Here is an 8,141-nt window from a genome sequence, read left to right as displayed (position 1 = left end):
CAGTCACCTCTCTGGTCACATCCCTCGGTGCTAATGTATAATGTCCCATTCCCAGCAGTCACCTCTCTGGTCACACCCCCCCCCATTGTTACTGTATAATGCCCCATTCCCAGCAGTCACCTCTCCGGTCTCATCCTCTGGTGTTACTGTATAATGACCCATTCCCAGCAGTCACCTCTCCGGTCACATCCCCTATTGTTACTGTGTAATGCCCCATTCCCAGCAGTCACCTCTCCGGTCACATCCCCCGGTGTTACTGTATAATGTTCCATTCCCAGCAGTCATCTCTCTGGTCACAACCCCCGATGTTACTGTATAATGTCCCATTCCCAGCAGTCACCTCCCCCGGTGTTACTGTATAATGACCTATTCCCAGCAGTCACCTCTCCGGTCAGCAGCTGGATGATTTTGTTGGTGAGTTTCAGGATCTTATGGTCATTGTTTCTCTCATTTATCAATGAGTGAGGTTAAGGCACAGTCTTGGAATCCTGGGTCTTGATCCCTCTTCTGAACACATAGGGACGGCTGCTGCTGGGTGTCTCACATTCACCGTCCTTCTTCGGTGGCACATAATCCTAAGTGAGGAGAAAAATGTTAAATCAACTGCACTGATGGTATAGCAGCTCTCATAAATGCAAAGGTTCTGAGGGGTAAAAAAGAGCGATGGGATAAGTTTATACGAGTGACACCTGTAAAGTAAAAATGTATTAGTAAAATAATGTTTACACTCCTTTTGGAGGATGTGAGGTGAGAGAGGGAGATTGTCGTGCTGTCCCTACTAACCCTAACCTTACAGAGGCAGCGGTATTCCTCAGCTCAGTTGCTGTCCGCTTCTGGGTGGAATCTTCTGTTGCGGCTTTGGTCCCGGGGCGCGGCTTGCTGACGTCAGCGACTGGCGTGTCGGTACTTCGGGCAGCAGCAAAGTCTCCAACCTGTTTCATGCCTCGCTGGGCACTTTGTCAAGGTGGGGTGACTGATAGAAGTTGCTCCCTGTATGTAAGGAAATGAAGTAGAAATTCACATCCAATTTTAACATTTTGTGTATTTCAAAAATGTAAAGAAATAAAAAAAGTTTGGACATTTTCCGAGCAACAATCTGGTTGGAACAAATATTTTAACGACATTTTGGGTGTCACGAACGGTGAAACGGTGTCAAGGCATGCATTATATGTAATAGTAGAGTGCAAGACTAATAAAAACACTAATAAAGAGATTACATCTCCATATGTGCCAAAGTGGTTTGTGCAAAATGCTAGTGAACAGCTAATGAACCCAATACACCAATCATGTCCAAACTATGGCCCGCCAGCTTTTGTGAAACTGCAAGTCCCATCATGCCTTGCCACAGTTTTGCTATTAGGGAATACTAAAACTATGTCAAGGCATGCTGGGATGTGTAGTTTCAAAACAGCTGAAGGGCCATATTTTGGACATGCCTGCAACATACGCTCAGTGACAAACAAGCTTTAAAATCAAAGTCAATTGTTTGGTGACCCGACTCCCAGGCTGCACCTCACCTGGATTTCTCCTCGCACCCTTCACGCACAGTAGGGCAATAAGCTGCATCTAGTTTATTTAGGGCGCAAAAATGCAGCCGACAAGACCAGGGCAAGTGCTGCGAACAATTCATTAGCTCCCACTACATTAGGCAAGAGCTACGGGTGCACAAAACAATTGAATCACCATTATATGTTGTTTAGCACCTTACATAAATTATATATATATTTTTTATTATTATTATTTTAATATGCAGTACAGTAAGACCAGCAACCCTTACCACCAGCATAGCTCTGCCCCAACACTCATGAAGCACCGCCTACATGTTTTGATTGGCCCACAATCCAATCAGTCAAAGAAAATGGATCACCATCAATAGGTAAAAACATTGATGGTCATCCATTGCATAGTATGCCACAATCAATGGGCAGTTGCACTATTGTCATCAATTGCAAAGACGTCCATCCCTAAAGCTGTGCACACACAGTGCAAGTGAGCCTCTGCGCTAAGTTTGCAGTTAAGCACAGATGGCTCAGCATTGTGTGCTGAACAATCTGTCACGGCCAGTGTTCTCTGGTGTGAGAACACTGGCGATGACTAGATTTATAACTGGATGCAGTGTAAATCTAGTCAGGCAACAGCGACGCGCGGGACCGCGCAATCGTCATCACCAGAGGGTATACACGTGGAGTGATCCTTTTTTCATTTCTAAGCGATCTAGTCAGATCACTTAGAAATAAATGAGTTTTGGGGAAAGGGGAACGTGGGGCAATCAGTCGCACAGGTTTTATCAAAGCAGTATTGTTCTCATTTACCCTCAGTGTATTTGTACATCGGTTGGTTAACCGTGAGTAGGGAGGGTGTGCTACCACTGGACACAGGTTTGACAATTTTTGGAAAGAAGAGAAAGTATGTCTCTGTGTGGTGCACAGGTTATTAAGAAAGTAAAATTTAACTTTTATTTGGATATGTTTAAAAGAATGTAGCGAAATATAGACAGACAGTGACACATAAAGACACACACAGTGTAGGTTTAAAAAGGATAGAAATCCTTACTCAGTGTGATCCAACTCAATATCCTCCTAGATGTTGGTTAGATTCTATGTATTAGTAATAATGGTTTATTGTACAGTTTTCCACAGTGGAATTTTGTGCGTTTAAGTCGCCTATTACTGATCTGCTGGTAACAAAATTATCTGGGTTTATGTTCCCCTGTGATGTTACTGATCAGATTACTTCACATCACAAATAGGGTAGGCAATATGGTGCCCCGCGGGTCACCCCTCAAGCGGTGCGTGTCTGGTGAGATCTGCCACCTCTGCACCAGCACTGCGCGCCGCAAATGAGAGGGAGAGCCGCGTCAATGAGGACGTGTACCCTGCAGAGGAGCTCCGGCGTGTTAGAGTCAGCGCCGGAGATCTCCGTCTGTTAGGAGTCAGATCTGAGCGCTGCGGACGTCACGCAAGTAGCGCCTCTGACTGAGCGGTCCAGTGAGAACTGGCATACCGCTCCGACTAAACGATTTTAAGCTAATACAGATCAAAATACATGTAATAGGGATAGGGGAGAGGAGGAGAGCACACTGAGTGGACCTAGACACTCAGTGTGCTCTCCTCCTCTCCCCTACTTTCTCACTTAGAAATAAGCCTCATATCCCCCTGGGCGGGATGTATTAATGTACATCACTGACCCTCGTCTGCCAGCCGCCGCGATGCTACCGCATATGTACTAACATATGCGGCTAGCATCGGGTTGCGGTGACGGAGACCCCCGCGATACCTGTAATGTGGTGTGCGGGGGTCTCTGTCACATCCTGGCGGCTGTCAGTGTCCCCCTGCCTCTCCTCCTCCTCCCTACAGCCGGATGTCCTCCCGGCTGTGACACCTGCTGGGGGAGGAGGAGATCGATGGAGGACGGGAGGGGGAGGGAGGTCGCAAGGACGGTGGGCGGCGATAGAAGCCCATAGGCATCTATAGGGTATCGCCACCCAGAGGTGGCGATACCCTGCCAGGCGGAGACGGGGCGGACGGGTAATGGTACATAGGGAAATGCGGTAAAACCCCCGTTTTACCACATTTTCCCTTTAGTACATCCCGCCCCCTGTGTGTATGCCCCATTAGGATAGTAGATAATACAGTATACACTTTAGACTACAGTATAACTAATGTGACAATAATCCCTGTATAACATACCTCCCAACTTCTGTGTTGGGGAAATAGGGGGTGGGGCGTATGCAAATGAGGGCACAGCTTATGCTAATTAGCCGCGACCTCATTTTCATACGAGAATAGACGCGGTACTTGTGTAGTTTCACGGCCCCGGAATTGCAGAGGCTCGCATGCCGCTCTAGCTATGAAACTTGGCAGCCTGCCAGGTAGCGTAGCGCTGCGCGTGCCAAATGTAATGAAGTGTATCGTGTAAAAAACAGACAAACGGGGCTTAAAAACAAACAAACGGGGCTTATAAATCGCACACCCCGGCACATCGCAAACCCCGGCACACCGCTGGTGTTCCCAATGTAGACGCTAACTTATTTAGCGTCTCAATTCACACTCCCGGCACTTCGGCTTAGACGTGCGCGGACAGCGTTACGTAGTCAGTCAGGGAGCTACGCAGTTTGCGTAGTCAGTCAGCAGTAGCCCTGTATGAGACACTGAGGTGAATGTGTTCCTGAATCAGCCTCACTATCCACGCTCACCCGAAGCGTGGAGAGCCCCGCGAGGGGCGGCGGTACGCGTCCTACGACCTTTTCATACCCCCACTATCCACTTCGGCATGGAGTTGAGAATAGAATAGTGTGGCGAGCGCAGCGAGCCACAGAGCCCGAAGCGTGGCGAGCGCAGTGAGCCGCGCGAGGGGACACGCATACCTTCACAGCTATCTGCGTCCCCTCGCGGGCTTCACAGGTGTCAGCGTCCGCTCGCCACGCTTCGGGCTTACGCTGACACCTGTGAAGCCCGCGAGGGGACGCGGATAGCTGTGAAGGTATCAGCGTGCGCTCGCCACGCTTCGGGCTCGCTGCGCTCGCCACACTATTCTATTCTCAACTCCACGCTGACGTGGATAGTGGAGGTATGAAAAGGTCGTAGGACGCGTACCGCCACGCTTCGGGTGGCCGTGGATAGTGGGATTTACACGGTCCACAGCTGTGGCGTCCACTAGTGGCACTGAGGGTGGGTTTCAATAGTGTTCCCCTAGGGCCACCTAAATTTAAATGCTTTTGCGTCTAAATTTAAATGTACCCCTTCACCTAAGTAAATCCAGACGCATTTGCGTCTGGGTTTACAAGCCCCAACACCTTTGCGGCTTGCAAGGCGCCTGTATTCTAACGCTTTAGCGTCTGAATCCAGGCTTTCCGGCTTCTTAGCGGCTATCTATGTGACTCGAGATTCAAACGCAGTTGCGTCTGAATCTCGCGTACAGTTTAGAAGCGCCGGCATCGCTGTGCCGGGGTGTGCACTTTAACATACCCCCGTTGTCAGCGGTGCCCAGGCGCTGCCTATTTCACTGTGGAACTACAAGTGCCACAGTGACATTGACCTGTCAGCGCTGCTGCTGCTGCTGGCCGGCAGCTACGCTGTTTACATACAGCTAGTGCGGCACAAGCTCAGTCAGACAGAGCTAGAGCGGCACGCGCACGGTTAATCAGAGCCTCTGGCAGGCTGCCAAGTTTCATAGCTAGAGCGGCACGTGAGCCTCTGCACTTCCGGCGCCGTGAAACTACACAAGTACCATAGACGCTGTGCGCATGCGCACAGCATCTATTCTACTAGATTGGGGGTCTCCCAACTGCCACCCCCCGCAGCGGGACAATGCCTGCCGTGGGTGGGACAGCGGGACAGGACCCGAAAATCGGGACTGTCCCGCTGTAATCGTGACAGTTGGGAGGTATGGTATAACCATCCAGCAAGCAATCCCGTACATGTACTTGGTGTCACCTGAACGCAGCAGTGATCCCAGCCTATATACAGTATGCCCAGTTTTCCTACATCTGCACTAATGGCTACGTGCAGTTTGCTAGCCTGTACGGTTTGGCGCACCTGTATCTCACCACATTGGCATGCCGGGCACATATTTACCATTACACTCACATGTGTTTATTATCATAGAACATAGCAAAGCGCGCATAGCTACTGCAGCAGAGAGAGAGAACATATGGTATACACACAGAGGCTTTCCATAGATTATAATCTGGTCTATATACACCTGTGTCACACTTTGGGAAAGCAGATAGATAATATACAGTGTATAATAATGCAGACAGCACTGGGGCTGAGATATTACAACCTGAGCCATAGAGTAGCGCTGCTGAGGATACACTGGTATGCCCATACACATAGATATCCCCAGTAGCACCATACAGCAGCCCTGTGGGAGTCACATACATGACCAACATACAGACTGAGCTCCAGTCCTCACCCACAGGTTGCTCAATGCTCAGGGGGTGTTCTGCACATGTGCACTTACCAGCCGCTTCTTCTACGCAGGGGCAGAGCGTCCATGGCGTCCCAGTCAGTGACTGCCTCCATCAGAGCAGCCGGGGCAGAGTGCTCATGTAGGGGGAGCAGCAGTGATGACGATGCAATATGTGCCAGGTGTAGTTCCAGCAGCTGCCAATAGGTGGCGATGGTGCGGCACAGCGTGAATGACGTCACTGCATTGTAGCTACGAGATACACGGACAGTCCGTGTATGAGTGGCTGGTACAGTGGCGTGTACCGTTAGTTCAGCGTCTGGGACAGCCACTCAGGCTGAGCCACCACGGGTTCGAATCCTCCTCCAGTGTCTGCTGTTTCAGGGGCGTGGGGTGTAGCGCCTTCGGATCCGGGAGCAGCCTGAGTTTTTGACTCATCCACTGATACCACAATATTTTCTGCTCAAACTACATAATATTAATAATTAGCCACCATATATAACCAGGATGAATAACCTTAAGTGGGGGCAGGACGGAGACTGTGTACAGACCAATTACCATTACGGCTGCTCTGATGGAGGTAGTCACTGACTGGGACGCCATGGACGCTCTGCCCCTGCGTAGAATATACAGTTTATTCATTGGCACAAAACAGCAAAATAGGTTAAAATTAAAAAAGTGCATTAAGAAAAAGTGAATAGAAATTGGAGCTGTGTGTCCGTGTCGCTGTACACTTATACAGTGCCCGTGTCAGCAGATTTCCACATACACAATTTTCTTTAATAACTCATGTCGACCTATTCCTGTGTTGACCTTTTTCATGCAGCCTTTTGGATTGTGTCGACCATTTTCAGCGTCAATTTAAACCAGGTCGATCTTTTTCATATGTAGACCTTTTCACTGCAGACCAATAGATCTAATTACTGTTGACTTAATGACCCTCACCCCTGGTCACAGCATCTATAAACTGTTATGTAGGACAGGAGACAAGTCCCGAAAACGAATAGCATTCCTCCCAACTGTCCTGATTACAGTGGTACGGTCCCGCTATTTGGAGCCTGCCCTGATGTCCCTTGAGGGGAGGTGATCATGGCTGCTCTGCTTTGTGGGGCAGCCGGTGATTGCTGGATAGGTGCAGCAAGGAGAGACGGGGCTGGGTACGCTGGCAAAGAAGATGGAAAACCCGGGGCCTCGATGCCCGGTCCCGCCCCCGTTGCACATAGCCCCACCCCTTTCCAGGGCCAGCTGCATGCAGGTCCCACTGATCTATTGGTAAAAGTTGGAAGGCATGTTTGATGTTCTGTGTATACAATACATTCCTTTTTCTTTTTTAATAGTAGGATCGGCAGCAATTAGCTGTATGCTCTGGCCTTCGTCTGCGGATCTTCACCTCCAATGAAGTGTATGGCCTTTGTCAAACATACATAAAAAAAAAAAAAAAATGATACCCGATCTATTGTCTGCGGGCGCGGCCTGACGGGCAACCCGTACAGACAGACGTGATTCTAGTCTGGCTCTAAACACAGATATTTCTCCATTCCCTGGAGAGAAATTGGCCTCACACTCCTTGCTGAAACAGGTAAGGATCATATGGTCGACCTAAAGATTGTCGACAGTCATTAGGTCAACATACTGCAAGGTTAACAGGTCAACAGGTCATTTGGTCCAAAAAAGCATTAGGTCGAAATGGTCTAGCTCAACATGGGGTTTTGTACTTTTTTTTTTTACCCGAATGCCGACACAGTCAACATGGACACAGGATTAAGTGCACCGCATCCCCTCGCATGTCTGGCTGTGCTTGGCACTCTATGTTATTCTCCTACCACACCCTAGTGCAGGCATTCCCAACCACGGTCCTCAAGGCACACCAACATTACAGGTTTTAATGATATCCAGGCTTGAGCACAGGTGACTTAATTAGTACCTGTGATTTGGATTAATCCATCTGTGCTGAAGCCTGGATATCACTAAAACCTGCACTGTTGGTGTGTCCTGAGGACCGTGGTTGGGAACGCCTGCCCTAGTGGATGGTAGGGCATGAAATTCCGCCTGTCAGCACATGTCGGCTCAAAAAAAAAACCAAAATTCCAGTGAAAAACCCAGTCGACCTAGACCATGTTGACCTAATGACCTGTCGACCTAGACCCATGTCGACTTTGCAGTATGTCGACCTGATGACTTTCGACCATCTGATACCGCTGATACCGGTTAATAGATAGAGGTTATCAATC

The 8,141-nt window shown here is 49.1% G+C and overlaps 1 long non-coding RNA gene across 3 annotated transcripts in view; it reads right to left on the bottom strand.

Annotated features, from left to right (window-relative positions):
- Positions 1–219: 219 nt before the first annotated feature.
- Positions 220–8,141, bottom strand: part of LOC146056282 (uncharacterized) — a 28,375-nt gene continuing 20,453 nt past the window's right edge. For 2 of the 3 annotated variants that reach the window (XR_014469102.1, XR_014469101.1), the window contains 2 exons: positions 790–990; positions 220–575 (listed from right to left, as the gene is read on the bottom strand). This is a non-coding gene — a long non-coding RNA (uncharacterized LOC146056282). Of the gene's footprint in view, positions 576–789; positions 991–5,964; positions 6,223–8,141 lie in introns of those variants that run through there. The other variant, XR_014469103.1, reaches the window with a different exon arrangement.

This window comes from Crinia signifera, unplaced genomic scaffold (assembly GCF_055691185.1).
Source record: "Crinia signifera unplaced genomic scaffold, ASM5569118v1 HAP2_SCAFFOLD_783, whole genome shotgun sequence".
In the NCBI taxonomy this organism is placed as follows: domain Eukaryota; kingdom Metazoa; phylum Chordata; class Amphibia; order Anura; family Myobatrachidae; genus Crinia; species Crinia signifera.
Note: the sequence above shows the minus strand (reverse complement) of the source record. Positions and strands in the feature narration are given on the sequence as shown.